Source organism: Micrasema longulum, unplaced genomic scaffold (assembly GCF_059751315.1).
Source record: "Micrasema longulum isolate JH-2025_06_02 unplaced genomic scaffold, ASM5975131v1 h1tg000322l, whole genome shotgun sequence".
Taxonomy (NCBI): Eukaryota; Metazoa; Arthropoda; class Insecta; order Trichoptera; family Brachycentridae; genus Micrasema; species Micrasema longulum.
Window position 1 is genome coordinate 1,059,341 of NW_028277526.1, and position 18,376 is coordinate 1,077,716.

General features: G+C 29.0%; 1 protein-coding gene across 1 annotated transcript in view; it reads right to left on the reverse strand.

The window, feature by feature from the left end:
- LOC148282512 (RYamide receptor-like) overlaps window positions 1-7,978 on the reverse strand; it is an 86,197-nt gene extending 78,219 nt beyond the window's left edge. The window contains exon 1 of the mRNA XM_088224993.1: window positions 7,508-7,978. The gene's annotated coding sequence lies outside the window, so the exon portion shown is untranslated. The remainder of the gene's footprint in view (window positions 1-7,507) is intronic.
- Window positions 7,979-18,376: the final 10,398 nt, after the last annotated feature.

Sequence of the window (18,376 nt, forward strand, 5' to 3'; positions counted from 1 at the left end):
TTTTCAGGCGTTGCTTACAATGTGAAATAATTCAGTCAGATGAATCTCTTCACAACAATAAAGGTTTCGGCTCTTTGACTTCACCAAAATCAACAAATGGAAGAATTGAAAAAATATGGATGGTTAAACATGGGCAAAATGGTGAATGTTACATAGTGTGTAAAGTGGCCACTTAAACCAGCCAATGACAGGTCATAAGTCGTGTAAATGCCTAGACTTCCGTGTTCACTTATTTAGGTATTTTCCATCCCTGTTGTAATTTGTCTAGCTTATTTGAACGATTTGTCCCTGATGTCCACCTACATATTCCACTTAGGGGTGTACGTGGAAAAATAATATTTATTCATGAAAATCTATTATTCATAAAAAGAAACATACATATTTTTAAACGTAAAAACATCATTCAAACTTCCGTATTATATTCGTTGGACTAAATAAAATTTCAATTTAGGAAAATGGATAAGCACTTGAATTTGGTTACTAAATTTATTTTGATTCGTCTGATGGACTTTTACAAATCGCTCTTGCTTTGCCGTATTATTTATTAAAAACATACTCTGTAATCAACTTGTGTCCATACATCAGTTGATTTCAGACACGGTTTATAGTGACACAACCAGGAACGACCCATGCCTGAGAACCTGCCCCGACCCGCAATAAAATACGTGTTGAGTCGGGGCACACGTAATGCAATAATAAACATTCATACATGCACATACATACACACACATATTATAATGAAGAAATTCGGGGGGCGTAGCACCAATATGAACTTTCTCATCCACCGACCAGATGAGCCGAGCAAAGCTGAGACCCCTTTAAAACCTTTTACCAAAGCAAATCTCTTCCATCCCACGTACCCTATGTACCACATGAATCCTCGAATAAAACACATTTTCTAACTCAATATTTTTTTATTACAATATTTCTTAAATGTTAACTCTGATTAAGACAAAAAATATGGTAACGAATTGACCAAATTAAAAAGCTAGTACGTTCTCTACTGAGATGTTACACGGTAGGAACAATATATCAAAGTCCAAAAATACACTATCTCAACATGAAGTATTACAAAACCAGTAGGTTTTATGAATATGAAACTGAATCGGGTTGTAGTCCCGTGGCTAGTGTCTCGGTCCGTGGTTCGAATCCCAATCTACCCCAACTTGATTCCCATTTTCTAATAGTGAGTTATTTACAACTCGTTGAAAATGGCCCTCAAAATAAAATATTTGCGTAAATTATAAGAGAGCAAATATTTCTTTTTTCTATTAAAAAAAAATAAAAAAATAAAATAAAAGTCGAAAAGTGTATTATTTCCACATAAAATGCGACAAAACCAGTATGTTATGAATAACTTATTTGATAAAATGAAATTTATTAGAATCTATTATTATAATCAATATTTTGAGTTTTTCCTAATTCTTGCAGACAAGGACTGGATTAAACTCTTTGGGGAGCTGCTTACACTAACATATTACAACAGAGATGAAGAACATTTTAGAGAAGGTAATGTAGAAGTCTAGGCATCTACGGGGCTTATGACCTGTCATTAGCTGTTTTAAGTTACTTTACACACTGTGTAATATTCACAAAATTGAATGAAAGAATTGAAGGAATATAGATAGTTCAAATATGGGCAGAATAGTGAATGTTACACAGTGTGTAAAGTGGCCACTTAAACCAGCCAATGACAGGTCATAAGCCCTGTAGATGCCTAGACTTCTTTATTACCTTCTCTTAAATGTTCTTTATCTCTGTTATAATATGTTAGTATTATTATCATGTTTACATATTTCTACAAAAATGAAAGAAAACTCAAAATAAAGTAAATATTACATGCAAGTCAGGATCTTATGCCAATAGTATTTATGGTGGTGTAGAATATCTTATAATGAAGTGATTATATATCAAACTTGTAATCTAGTAACAAAGTAACATAATAATGTATTAACATACGTATTTATACATATTGCGTTGTTATGATTTACCCAAATATTTCATTTTGAGAATGGGAATCAATTTGGGGCAGAGTACGATCTGAACCACGGACCTTTGAACCGTGAGACTGCAACACTAGCCAAAGGACCACAACCCGATTCTTATATAATAATGATTATAATGTTAATGTTAATGCTGATTAAATTTTTAAGATCCTCTAGATTTTTAAGATCTTTAACTAAGTATTTAAAAAAAAAAAAAATATTGCATCTTTTACTTTATTTTTTAATATGTTGTTTTTTTTATCTTTCTACTCGGTATTTTGCTGTTTTTTTTTTTTTTTTTTTTCTTTCTTTAAATATGCTTTTTGCTATACAACATACATTCATTTTTTTTATTATGACTTAAAATATGTTTCTTACTATGTATTCTGTTTTTATTTCGCATTTTACTGAGTTTCAAAATATATTTTAATGGTTTTTACTATGTTTTCACTGCATTTATTGCTTTGTTTTTATCATATTTTTTTTGCTACGTTTTTTACTACATTTTAAATATGTTTTTACTACATTTTTACTATGTTTTTACTACAATTTTACTATGTTTTTATTACATTTTACTATGTTTTTGCTACATTTTTTACCATGTTTTTACTCCATTTTTTACTTTGTTTTTCACTTTATCCTGTATCTTTATAACTATTTCTATATATTGATTACTGTTTTATATATTTTTTGACTGTCTTAGAACGGGGTAAATAACCCTAGTTAGACAGTCAAAGCAACTTTACATAAATTATAATTTTGTGTATAATATAATGATAATAATAAATAATAATAAATAAATAAATGTGTACATAAATATTAAGTTTATATAATATATGAACTGAATTGGGTGGAATTCCACAGCAGCTTGCTTGTACGATTTAGATATTTCCTACCTACAACGCTCATGGGTTTATATAGCCATACCTTTTGCTGGAATCTACATATCATTAGTATGATAACAGTAACCATTTTCTACACTATCGTTAGTTCCACAACGCTTTGGGAATATCATTCTAACAGGGGCGTATCTAGCACTCGTATCTACGATTTCGGTATATTGTTTTGCAATATACAGTTTCATTTCTACAGAACGGTATTTATTTATCTGAATATAAACTTAAGCGGATCTCCCCTACGTACCGCGTACCTTTAATTGCTAATTGGCGGATGCCACTCTCCGAACTAGAGTTTTTATTTTTTCCTCCGCCATTTTAATTTAAGGATGATTGACAACTCTCGCTTGCACTTGCATATAACTTAGAAATTTGTTAAGTCTTCCACCAGTCTGACGATGTCAGTCACTGGTAAAAATTGTGAATAAAAGTGCAATAAAACTGTATATGTATTTTTATTACTATGCCTATGTGTGCTTGTAAATTAAAAATTTAAATAAATAAAATAAGAAAGAAATGGCCCACACACTGTTTTATTTTTTCCAAAGGTATGCTTCGTAATCGTCATGCATTTATTTTAATGTTTATTTTTTAATAAAAAAATTGTTTATGTTATTTTGGAAAATTATTAAGAAAAAAATAAAGTTTTGATTGTTGTTTATACGTTTGGTGATTGTATTATTCATACATTTTTGCCTGTCTTTGTAGAATAGTTTGGTGTTGTAACAAAAGACGTCAGATCTTAGTATACCGAAATGTAATATATTTAGAAATGAAAAGTTATTAAATTATAACAATTATGGGTATTTTGGTTATTTTTGTCCAGTGTTTTCCAACATTATACCTAGTTTTCCGTTATTGTACGTAACATGCAAACATTTTCAAAAAAGCAATTAGAAATATAGGTATATTTACTATCCATCCATCCATACTGATATTATAAATGCGTATTTGTTTATTTGTTTGTGTTTACTTCACGTCGCAACGGAGCAACCGATTGAATTGATTTTTCTACATTGGGATTGACGGAGAGATGAGAAGTGAAATAATATGTTTATTTTCCATCCCTAAATTTAAAAAGTACAATTAAATATGATCAACATAATTGTTATTATTATTAATATAGTTGGCCTTATATAGCGCCATTTTTGTGAAAATCATCTCAGGGGCGCTGTAATAGTTATATTTATCGATAACTTGAAAGTATTTGAAACAATTAATCATTCAAAATTAATCGTGAAATTAAATGACACTGGAATCAAAGGAAATCTTGTAAAACTCTTCAAAAGATTACATAACAAATATAAAAAAATGTGTCATAATATTAGGCGAAAAAAGTGAGATAGAACACATTTCTTCGGGGGTACCACAAGGATCAATATTGGGCGCTACCTTGTATATAATATAAGTTACTGTTATGCACAAACTGTTTCATAATGCCAAACATTATGTATGCTGATGAATTGGTTTTAGATATATCTGACAAGGATCTTAAAACTGCACAGAAATTTCTGCAAGAAGACTTGGTGAACCTGCGAAAAAGGTCCCATAAAGCAGATTTAATAATTAATTCTAAGAAAACCAAACTTATGCACATAAGATCGCCGAACAATAAAATGTATACAACACCATCAATTATATCACATACTTATTCATGTACCCACAGTGATATTGTGCAACCGTGAATATGTGAAAATATTGAGCAATATGTGTATTTAGGACTAACAATAGATTGTAATTTAAATGGGATGTACGAGTAAATATAAGAAAATTGCGTAAGCGAATAAGAGCAATAAGTACTAGAATAAACATAATAAACTTTTATGTTCCTGTTAATAATATTTTACGAATTGTTTATCTATCTCCCTCAAAATCAATTATACGATATGCTTTAACTTCCTGGGGGTTATCAAGCAATATTAATTTTACTCAAACTTTCCAAAATTTAATGATCAAGTTGCTACCACATAAAGACGGTTCCCATCAAAGACACAATATTTCAATATCATTAATCTATGAATTGGTAAATAAATTATCATTTAGGGCTTCACTTCGGTACAATTAAATTTCTCTACATGCGTCGCACTCCGAGTATAAACACAAACTGGTACATCATGATACAACACCACGTTTACTAGTATGCAAGGCTATTTGTTCGTTCGTTCGATATTGTAATAAATATGAGAAAAGGACACTTCGATACAGTATATTTAAAATAAGTAACACGTTACCAAACAATATTACGAATAGTGAGTTATATAAAATTATTTTACTGCACCGATGTAAACACTAATGCAGCAAAAAATCGTGCATTTTTAGAATATGTAACTTATATAATAATATTAATGGAGCCACTTCACTTCGGTACAATTTAATTTATCTACATGCGTCGCACAAGTTTAAAAACAAACTGGTACATTATGATACAACACCACGTTTACTAGTATGCAAGGCTATTTGTTCATTCGTTCGATATTGTAATAAATATGAAAAAAGGACACTTCGATACAGTATATTTAAAATATGTAACACGTTACCAAACCATATTACGAATAAATTATTTTACTGCATAAATAATAAATAATAAATAATAAATAATAAATAATAAATAATAAATAATAAATAATAAATAATAAATAATAAATAATAAATAATAAATAATAAATAATAAATAATAAATAATAAATAATAAATAATAAATAATAAATAATAAATAATAAATAATAAATAATAAATAATAAATAATAAATAATAAATAATAAATAATAAATAATAAATAATAAATAATAAATAATAAATAATAAATAATAAATAATAAATAATAAATAATAAATAATAAATAATAAATAATAAATAATAAATAATAAATAATAAATAATAAATAATAAATAATAAATAATAAATAATAAATAATAAATAATAAATAATAAATAATAAATAATAAATAATAAATAATAAATAATAAATAATAAATAATAAATAATAAATAATAAATAATAAATAATAAATAATAAATAATAAATAATAAATAATAAATAATAAATAATAAATAATAAATAATAAATAATAAATAATAAATAATAAATAATAAATAATAAATAATAAATAATAAATAATAAATAATAAATAATAAATAATAAATAATAAATAATAAATAATAAATAATAAATAATAAATAATAAATAATAAATAATAAATAATAAATAATAAATAATAAATAATAATATTATTGGAGCCAATGCGAGTGATATCTTCAATTTAAATAATTATTAACTCAAAGGGGAAATCAGCGACAGCATAAAGACATTATGGTTTTCCAAATTCTATTCTTGAGTAATATAGGTTTATTTTTATCATATTTCGTAGATTGATAATTATAAAATTGAGATCATTTTTAGTCTAGTTGTAAGTACTTATTATATTATAACCCTATTTTTGTACATGACTGTAGATTTCAATAAATAAATAAAAAATAAATAAAAATAAAAAATAAAATATGATGTAATATTACATGTAATGTTTTTCAAATAAAATGATCATTCATGTAAGTTAAGTATTAAACAATTGAAGCAATATAATAAAAGAACCTGCCGAAGAGTTGTATACTTACAATTCGGCGGGTCTTTAATTTTAAGACTATTGTGTAAATACGTTATTATTTTTTCAATATTAGAAAGTGAAAAGGCGGCAAGGTAGGGTGTCAAAATGAATCAATTTGAAACTGATTCTTGAAATTGTTGTAATTAACTTGTTTTACCTTTGATAATTTCGGTTTACTTTTCGTTTTGGTTTTGATTTTGTGGTAGATTTTTTAAATGCTAACTAAACGCCCATAGGGCTTTTACAATGCAGAGGTTCTTATAAAATACATAGTAAATTTTACAAAATATAATTGGTTGCAGTTGTGCCTTCTACATAACCGTTAAAATATGTTTAAAAGATACAACAAGAGTAATTCAAAAGTTTGCGATTGAATTATTCTAAAGTGTAAATAATAACAAATATATTTTAAAAATTGACACATATTTCCATAAACAAATATATAAAAGAACATTCACCAATAAAATAATTAAGTAGTGAAGGCGTGACTAATTTAAACACTGTTTTTGTTGACAACTATTATGTTGTACTATTTCTTTAGTTGGTGTTAGATAAGGGAGGTCATATACTACCTTCAATATTTAATTTTGATGTCGTTGTAGTCTGTTTATATCATGTTAGTTTCCTGTTTTCCATAGTTGTTGCATGTAACATATTTTAGATTTAACATAGACTCTATACATAAGATTTTTTTTCGTTTCCGGAACAAAATTTTCGATTTTTGAAAAAAGAGTCGATAATGTTGCTATTTTGCTAATTAAATTATTGATGTGAGCTGTCCATGTCAATTGTTTGTCTATTGTAAGTCCTACTAATCATTATATTTTTTTGACTCGATTGCTATTCTCCAAAATGAAAGGAAAAAAATACGCTTAGGTTTGAGGTCCTGGGACCGATTCCTGGCAGTGTGGAAGTGAAATATAAAATAATAAATTATAAGTAAATTACGATGATGAGACCTGAGTTTTTTAAAATGATATTTGTGTTTTTGTATTAAAACATATAAAACAAAAATTAGAAACATACCGTTCTTATTTCCCTTAAGATCCTGTCAAGCTGAACCGGAGAAAACCTTTAAAGAATAAATATCCGTTCATTCTCAATCTCACAAACGAGCGATCGAATATTTCACAAGTTTTTTTGTGATTCCCTTGCATTGTCTTACACATTTTAAAAACTATGTACATTAGAATGAAGTTTCTTTAAAATATTTGTAAAACACTTCTTTTCAATAATTTTTCAAATCTTTAAACGTTAATTTGTAGTTAAGATGCAAATTGAAGCATTGTCATTCAGTTCGGTTTTTACATACTTCTAAGATGTATGTAACCACGTGTTTGTAAATCATACACAATTTGTATACAAGCAAACGCATTTAGTCGCATTTTGCAGTTTGAAAAAAATTCACGAGTTCCTGAAGACGGTATCCGGGCTGAGCGTCCGCGTCGCGATGCTTTCAGTGACGGATTTTAGTTAAAACTGAAGCCCGAAACAGTTTGCTGAATAAACAGCGCCACACGTCGTAGGCCGGCTACAGAAATTGCGCACGCATATATTTCCTTTGATATCTCAAACTCAGTCACGTCTACGCGAGTTTACTGTTTTTTTTATTTAAAATAAAAAATGTGTAGTTATGAAGTTTACGTTAATATTATTTAACATTAAAAAAGCCTTTGCAATCCATAGACTCCAAAGAAATGCAGGTCTTTGCCGTAGACTAATCCGAAGGAATAAAGCATAAAAAGAATACTTTTAAATACATTATTCATAAAATCTCTGTTAACATTTTCTTAATTTTTTAATTATTTATTATCATATAGCAAGCAAAAAATTACACATTTATACACAGTTACTTTGACTATCTAACTAGGGTTATTTACGCCATTCTCAGCAAGTCAAAAAAAAAACAGTAATCAAAAATAGGAAAAATTAATAATGAAAGTAGACATAGTAAAACAAAGTAAAATAAATATAAAAAAACATGAATACATATTCAAAAACCCAGTTACGTAGTAAAAACAAAATTCATAGGTAAAACCTAATAAAAGACGTAGTTTAGAAAAATATGTATTCATAAAAAGAAACATACTTTTAAAAAATACAGTTAAGTCATAGTAAAAAGAAAAAAACATAGAAAAAGATGTAATAAAAATGAAATGTATACGGTAAATTTATTGAAAAAACATATTAATATTTTTTTAATTAAAATTTATATTTGTATCGCTGACTTGTGGATATTCATTTTGTAATTATTATTAAATTAAAAACACTTTGTTTTTAACCACTAGTATCAAGATGTTATTTTAACCGTGGTGTAGTGAGTGGTTAAGAGGTCCGATCCCCGGTGAAAACACAAAAAATAAAATATGTGAATCTTCTTGGGTGTTCTGTGCTGTCATTTACCACTCTAATTGGGCCTCCTGGCTTGCTGTGGTACAAAAAAAATGAACGTTATCCTGTGTTATCGGTGTCTACATAAATCTCATACAAGTGGAGGTGATTAATCAATGTGATCAGGCTTACGCTTCAAGTGCACTGGCACTTGACGAAAAAACGAAAATCAAGATATATTGCGATTCGTGTACCAACGTAGTACCCTATGCACCAATAGGTGCAGAAGGGGAATGATGATGTCGAAAAATAATAATATACAACCTAAATTACAAAACCAGTAAAATTATTTCTAAGTCGATACAATATTTTTTATTATGTTTTAATATGAAACTCAAATCAGCAATGCATGTGTAAACCAATTTTACACTTTTGCACATGATTCGTGTGCGTTGGTGACATTTCACACATCTTGTTTTCGAACACTGTTCTCTAATATGTCTATCCACGTCTGCAAGGGGAACTTCTATTGAAATTCTAGCAGATGCAAGTCCGCTTGAAGAATTTCTTCAGTTTGATACGCCATATTTTAATGTTCAGTTTGAAATTCTGAATGCACAAATGAGGTACGTAAAGAAATGATTATGCACACATATAATGCATTTATCGATAAATAATAAAACATAACACAACTATTCTATAAAACTTGTTTTTCATATGCAATTTTAGTAAAATAGCTGGAGCATAAAATAGCATCAGGAGCTGTCACAATCCGCTATAAAACTTGCACACTGATATCAGAATAATTTTAAAAACTACCACAAGAAGCGTTCCAGGGAAGCAAAAACTATTGTTTGTTAGAAAACAGTATGTTGCTGCGAAATTAGTGAAAATAAGATTTCATGATTTATCGATTATGTTCTAGTTTAGAGTCGAAAATGAGGGACCTGTAGGTGTCAATGGGAATTGACGGGTTAAATAGAATAGCAGCTGTGCCATTTTCTACCTTACGTACGCGTACGGTGTTCCTGCCTGTCCGTGTGCTATGCGTACCTACTCAATATGAATTTTACGATCTTTGTATGAAGAAATATTCAAAAGCATGTCGACTGTTATGTTCAGAGTATTAATAATTTCAATATCACGAAAGAAGAATCTAATATCAATATTGACCAATTTGTTTCATACTTCTTGTCCACACAGCTATACTAGAGTAGAGTGGAAATAATTATCGTCGACTGAACAATGTACGAGCACCTATGTAGTAATATAATCATATCCCATTTACCTAATGTATAAGCGTTTATCCGTATCATAAAAGTAGACAATTAATTTTATCTATTTTTGTGTGTCGGTATGCAAAGAGGTACTTTAAATGCGCCTTAACGCTAAAAACAAAAAAAAAACTACTTGTAGTTCTGTAAAATGAGAAATACTGATTATCTCACCTTCAAGAATAGCCGCAATTGGTGTATCAACACAATGCCCTTTAAACAATTAGATGTTTGTAATAAAAAAGTAAGGAAAAATAACGAATGTGTTTTTAAGTTTGTTGGATATGTTTTTCATAAGTTTTGTTTTGAGCAATCGGGGCTTATTTATACACGTATTGTTAAATTTAATAAAAATAAAAATTGGCTGAACCGTAGAGGTAAATGGTATTTATTAATTTATTGATTTATATTTTACTCTTACAAACTAAAAACAATAATAAAAATAATGTGACCTCACTGGGATTACCCGTGCCGAGGACACTTACCAACATACTTTTTTTAAATGTTTTTACGTTTGAGAATAAACAAAGAAGACTTACTTAATAAACAGAGATAATTAACAAAATATTCCGACTTTTTTAGAAACTAGGTATATATATGTAAATGTAATGTACATCTATATTATTTATTTTACAAAACGCACGATGAAAATAACAAAAACCTAACATAAGCTATACACTTGTGGAGCAGTTGATTCAATATTGGTTTGGGCGAATGAGACAATCTATTTTACTTCTACCTAGCTCCACTATCCATTTTTTATAGCCTTTTTAAACATTTTCTCGTTCCTAATTTTTTTAATATATAGTGGAAGTAGGTTATTGATTTTAATTGAATAATACTCAAAATCCCTTTGTCTGAAAGTGGTATTAGTTTGTATTTGTTTAAGTTGTCTTTGTGTTGAGGATCTAGTGATTATATTATTTGTATGTGATGTATTGTAGGGGCTATGTCTTTTATTTGAGTAAGAGTAGTTATGTAGTATATGATCGATAGTAAGCCAACAAGTTCGTAAAATAATATTGTTCGTATGATATTAAAAGAAATCCGTCGAGGTTAAATACATTACTCATTCGTTATTAGATATTTTAATAAAAGTCTAAGTGTTGCGGTGATCTGAAATAAGAATATTTTCTCCGCATTGCTATTGGGTTCAAAGAGCATGAAAGAGTGCGTTAATACTTTTAAACGGCACATGTCGATAGACTACTGTGGTTCATCTGGAGCTCAATCACAGATGGCTATCGACATGCTAAAAAACGTGCTAAGTATTTGAGCAATCACCACGAACAATCATGAACACGCTGAAGTTATCGCGGTCGCGTTACAAAACGAAATTCAACTTCGGTCAGTTCAAGAGGATTGGTTGAATCTCGCACACGCCTTCTTTCAATTTTTCTCGATGCATTTAGCCGGCGGTCGGCAAGCCAAATGTTAAGAAAAGCAGTCGCCATAGTAATTGTTTGTAACTTGAAAACGAAATAACAAACCGGCACGAGATTACACGCGTGTTGACTTTTTTGATTTGACGTTTGACCACGGACTACGGATACGGAACTTATCTATGGCGTTTTGCAATGCGACCGCTTTAACTTCAGCGTGTTCATGATTGTTCGTGGTGATCGCTCAAATACTTAGCACGTTTTTTAGCATGTCGATAGTTATCTGTGATTGAGCTCCTGTTGGGGGTTTGCCGAGTTTCGGCTTATTTATTTGATATTTTCTAAATTGTAGGAATATTGCGTGTTCTCAAAATACTACTGCACAATGAAATATAATAATACATGTTTTATAGTAGTTCCTAGAGTACTTTTGCTGTTATCAAATCAAATCCTAGAGCCTTGTTGCGAAACAAATTACAGAATATTTTTTTGTTTCATTTGGTGTCACCAAACAGAAAGAATCATATGAAAGGCACTTCTATTTATGTATTGATAATCTTTTGCGCCCAGAGGGCTTTTAAATGACAGGTATAAAACTTAAATTCAAGCGTTCTATAGTAAAACAATGATTTTTTTCTTAAATACCAAGTGATATTATGCTTTACAAGTAAAGATAAAAGATTGCATAAAAGGAAGTAGGTACATAATTAAATGTGTTTAAAAAATTATAACAATTTTTGTCAAAAATTGAAATTAACAGTGGGTATTATTAAGATGTAGGTGTAGGCAAAAGAGAAAAAGATGGAGTGATTTTTACAGCATTTGAATAATGAAAGTTATTTTGATTTTATTGCCGCAAGAACTTTTACTCTAAAAACTGAAAATGGAAAACGAATCATAATTACTCCGTACTCGTTCCCGAGCTGATGTAATCTTCTACGCCTCTGTCACCAGTATTTTCTGATTTGGCTAGAATATTTCAGAACGTTTTTTTTCAAAAGCCTGTCGCTTTTCTGCCTTTTCAAATCGCTTATGGCACACATTTAACCTGCAAATCTGTCTGTATTCTAAATAAATAAAATAAAATGAGAATTCATTTTTGGTATAGTATTTACGTGGTATTTGCGCAAAAGATTATTCTCCATTTATTATCATTATTAATATTATTATAATTACTGTTGAGAGGATATAAAAAATATTTCATAAATTATATCTTTGGTTTTCTATTTACAAGAGTATTTATTAAATCAAATGTATCATTAAATTATTAAAAGGATTTATTTTTTATTAAATTCAATTTATTTTCCAAATAAAGTTTAGAAAAAGGAACATTTATTAAACGACGCAACATTGAACAGAATGCGGATTGTTATAAAGAATTAGGGTGGTTAGATGAGTTATTAACGACGATATCCATGTAAGTTGGTTTTTTGGAAAACGTTAAATTCTTTTTGATTATATATGTTCGTTGATGTCAAATACAGAAAATTTAATTTATTGTCTTCTTGTAATTATAGGGAAATTTTAATTTTGTCATCAAAAGTATTTATAAAATTGATATATGAAGTAAATTGACGTTTTTTTCCAGTCTAAATACAAAAAAACATCATCGACGTACTGTTTTTATAAGAAGATATTTTTAATTGAAATATTATTAGAGTTTTGAAATATTATTTTACCCTCAATGTTATCTGAAAATAAATATGCAACTTAAGGGCTTGCTGGACTTCCCATCGCGAGTCCTGAAGTTTGGTTAAAATATTTATCAAATTGGAAACAATGTTGATTTAAGCAAATGTCAAATAAACAACTCATCAATCATTTGACATATTTTCTGGTAAATTCGATGATTTTAGGATATCTTTAATAACTGCTTTCGATGACTAGACATTAATATAAGAGAATAGTTTTACAACATCAAATGGTATTAATTTAGTTTTGTTAAAGATAACCAAATTTTTAAGTGTATCAATTAGTTGTAATTAATTTTTAACCGTGTATAAGGTTGGAAAATATTTTAATTATTCGTAGTAATGGTTATGAATTATGCTAATTTAAAATATGATTTTGCATGTTGGTTTAATTGATTGACGAAGAGACTACTAGTTAAATACAAATATTAAAAAATATTGAGTAAAATGTTTTACCACAAAGTTAATGCTTTATATATTAATAATAAATTAATATGTATTTAACCAACAGAAACTTATTTGATCCTTATGATAGGCTGGATTTCCTTACTAGAGAGTTATTTAGATCTATTGAATTGCAACTGAGAAGGAAAATATTTTCGAGAAAGGGAATATGGAAATCTAGGCATTTACAGGGCTTATGATCTGTCACAGGCTAGTTTAAGTCGACATTCAACACACTGTGTAAGATTCAACATTCTGCTTATGTTTAAAAATCAACATTTCCTTTACTCTTCCATCTGTTGAATTTTGTGAAGTAAAGGAATTGTTTTTAAGATGAGAGTTGCATTTATTATTTACCTTGTTTATTGTATATACGGTTTTTGTTTTTAAGTGGATTTTTTATGTTTTTAAGGAGATTCTATTTTATTTTTCAAAAACATTCAAAGCACAATATGTAAATTTTATTCAGCGAAATTTAGTTAAATCCCTATTATTAGTACAACATGGAAATTTACCAATCAAGTTCTAGGAAATGAAAATATAGACTTATTATTAAATACCTTAGAAAAATTGGAAGTGTCTAATAAGTTCTATTACTAACAATTTCTTTAATAATTTTTGAAAATCAATAGGAAAAATAAAAATCAAATGCAATGACAATTTCAATTTTCATTTTATTTGTTTTGTATACGTTTATGTACATTACAAAAATATTTAAATAACACGAAATATTTCGGACTAAAATTTAAATACACCAAGATGGTAAAATAAAAATACCCAGCAATTATAGAAAAGAGATGCTATCCTCTCTGATCTTTTTTTCACTCATATGAAAGATGTCGATATCCGAAGAGATACGGTTGAGTAAAGACATTGCTCTTCCTACTGGCATTACCATCGGCAGGTTGGTTCTGCAGGCAAAAAGATAAAACAGCTTAAGCTGCCTATGTCTAAGGTAGTCATTTACCTAAAGAAAAATACTCTCCATTACACCTAAGCTCCAAGCTACTTAGAGCAAGTGATTACTCTAAAGACATGACACAAAAATTATCTTTGTATCTTTTTTTTTTATATATATATGTTAGTTGCATTATTCTTTTACCTTGCTTGTAATGTACAAGGTTAATATATACTTCAAAGCGATAGTTATTTATTTATTTTTTTATTAATATCCCTACAGAGATGAGGTAGAATTTTTTCAAATTCAGGATTATGGATATTCGAGCGTTTAAAGGGCTTATGACCTGTCATTGGCTGGGTTAAGTGGCCACTTTTACGTATTACAACATTCCCCATTCCGCTTATTAGCGAATATCGACACAGGTAACATTTTTGATTTTTGTATATATGTTATTAAATGAGAAACCATTCACAAGCGAGTTGGAGCGCCATCTATGTATTGATATTGAAGTTAAGTATTTTTAATTAGCATATTACTTTATTTTATGTATTTAAGACTCTAACGAGTTAAATTAAGTACTAGTAATCGCCTGCGGAGAAATCCAGATTTGTGTATGTACAAAATACACGTACCAAAAATAAAGTTATTTATTTGTTTACTTAAAAATTGTTTTTTCTTTTTCTTTTAAATTTATATTAAATTTACTTTAATGAAAAACTTCATTTTGTTATTTTACGTTAGGATCGGTGAGATGTTTCGTCTGTTACCTGTTTCAAGAGCTTCTCCGCATTTGCTCTACTAAGAGGAAACCACAGAAAACTCGTCAGGAGAAGGGGGACTTGTATCTTTGTATATATCACGCCAAACAATCAAAGTCGTTAGCAGAATCATTAAAATATAAGATGAAAAGGAAAGTCCAGGATGCGATAGATCCAGCTTAAAAGTTTTAAAATTTATAAATAATTTAATTCTGCCTGTAATATGCAAATTCATTATTCGGTCCATACAAACAGGAAAGTTTTAAGTACTCTTAAAATTTCCATAGAAAGACTCATTTACAAAAATGGAAAATTTGACGACATCAGTAACTACCGATTTATATATATATTATCAGTCGTAAACAAAAGCATAGAAAAATATATACATTTATAGATAAACATTTAAGCGACTACATTAAAAAACATAAAGAGATATCAAACTGCACATACGGTGGCCAAAAGGTAAATTTTGCTCCAAAATTAACTAATAAAATGAACAATAAATTAAACCATAACACCTTAGATAACTACTGCTGATAGATAACAGCAAGGCATTAGACACATTAGAAAATAACAATTTTATTTAAGCTATGGCTGAATATAATTTAGAGGATTTAAAAAAAAAAAAAAACCCATTAAGCCTCTATTAAGAGGCTTGTCAGCAGGTGGGATAGAGGGGATATGGAAGGAGGTAATTAAAAATACACTACAATACCCAGACCAATTGAGAAAAAATCTTTCTTGCAACTGGTTGGAATCGAACCCGCGACGTCAGTTTTACAGCTGGCCGTCTAACCAACTGCGCAACAGACATGCCTTTTTTACAAGATTACTTTCTTAACAGAAAAATAAAAGTTATAATCAATTAAACATTTAGAGAGTAGAATATATTAGAAACAGAGGTTGCGCAAGGGTCGATTCTTGGGCCTAAAGAATAATGTAAAAAAAAAAAATAAACCAGTAGTCTCAAAAAGTTGCATGAAGAATGAAATACATATTTATTTGTGAATGACATGGCCAGCATAATATCAAGTGAGAATGTAACAAATGCTGAACGTCAACTTCAAAAATATTTTATTTAACTCTTTTAATGGTCTTACGATAATGGTCTAATTATAAATGTCAACTAAAAAATAAGGCTCTATATTGCTCCGTCTCATATTATGAAAGAAAATATTGAAATTAAAACTCACACTTGTGCGTGTCTCCATAATGAACATGAAGGCAGTATATTATGTCAATTTGAGATCTCAGAAATTGTAAGCGGTTTAAAATACTTTGACATTAGATAGAACTTTTAACTTTAAAAATCACATTAATATACTTTACACGAGGCTTACGGATACATACATTGACGCTCTGAGTATACACACTACATCCGCACATTTAATAAATTGATACATCTTTTAAAAATATTTCCGTTACTGAAGTACGCAAATATATATTCATTCATCTATCTAGCATTGTTCAAATACACACATACAACAGTTCTGCTGATTTCAAAGCATGGACTGGGTTGTGAATAAGTATATATGATCAAACTTCATCAGCTGAAGAAAATGTAACGTTTTCAATCCCTTAAGTTAGTTTTCATAAGTCTTGCAGAATCAATTATTTCATACGGAACTCTGTCTTGGGGAAAAACTCACAACACATGATACGAGTACAATCTTCAGAAAATACTCCTCACGATAATTATTGTAAATGACAGAATAAAAAAAGCAAAGAAGATAACACAATCTTATTTATGCATTGTGGGGTATATTCGGTGAAGCAAATAAACCACAACACTGTTGATAATGAAGTAGTTTTATTAGAAAAACCCCTGCTCAGTCACCAACATAGAACAATTTAGATTTCAGCTATGAAACTGGTCTAGAGCAGCGTTTTACAGCCTTTTTTAGCCTGCGCACCGTTGAAAATACAAGAAAAAAATTACGTACCGGTAACGCAAATATAAAAACTTTTATTTATTGTATTTTAATATAATATTAAAACATATATAGAAATAGCAAAGACGCACATTTTTTTTTAGTACAGGAATTTTAATATGAGCCACAAGTATTTCTGCGGACCGGAAGAAAATTTCAACGAACCGGCAGTCGAGAAACGCTGGTCTAGAGCACAAGACTTTTATGAAAGCAGAACAGAAGAACATATTGTACAGTGACAGTTTAATAAGCTTCCCGCCTAGGTTAGGGACTCGACAGTTTGAAGCAAAGCAGACGATTAAAGGACTTTCTCATCAAAAATCAAACTTCAAAGTGTAAAAATGATTAACTTTATATCTTCTTTTTATGAATTCGTAGTACTGTTTTTTAAATTCTTAGCGCTTTTAGTTTTATGTGATCCTTAAAAATCCACAAGGTACTATAAAATTACAAAGGTGGATTGATTTATATTATTTTATGGAAGATATTTTCTCGATTTCTATTTGCAGAATTTTTATCTAAGAGTAACCACAAAACAAATAAAAATAATTCTATCAAAATTATCCACTGTAATTTTATGGTATGGTGTGAATTTGTACTCTTACAACCGCGACCGGTATGAAATCGCCAATAGTTCGGCTCGGTGCACATAAAGTATAGACGGCGGGGATCGGAACTCTTACCTCTAGTATGTTATGAGGTGACACTACGTCGCTTTAGTTCGTTTTTGTCCAACAGACTATTTATAGTCAAATGAAAAAAATAAAATAATAATTGTTGAACAGGGTTTTTGAACAAATATTGTCTTAAGTTTTGTTCATTATTTATGCCTATTTCGTAAAAAAAAAAATTAAAGCTCTATTCCGCAGATTTGTGTTTTAGTCTGTTGGATAAAAATAAACTGAAGTGACGACTAACCTGCACTCTGGATTCTGGACCTCAACTCGGTTTAGAAACAGGATCAACTGGGAATGAATTTAAAATTAGCTAGAGCACTTACCTTATTTAAATTTCTAAGTAAGTTAGATTATTTTAATTCATAAAAAAAATATCGAATTCAAATATCACTAATGTGCCCGTAGAATTTAGGCCGTAGTTTTATTTATACATGAAAAGTGCATAATAAGAGATCAACTGTTTAATATCTGACATCTGTTGGAAATTTCCAGTAACATTTTTTGCC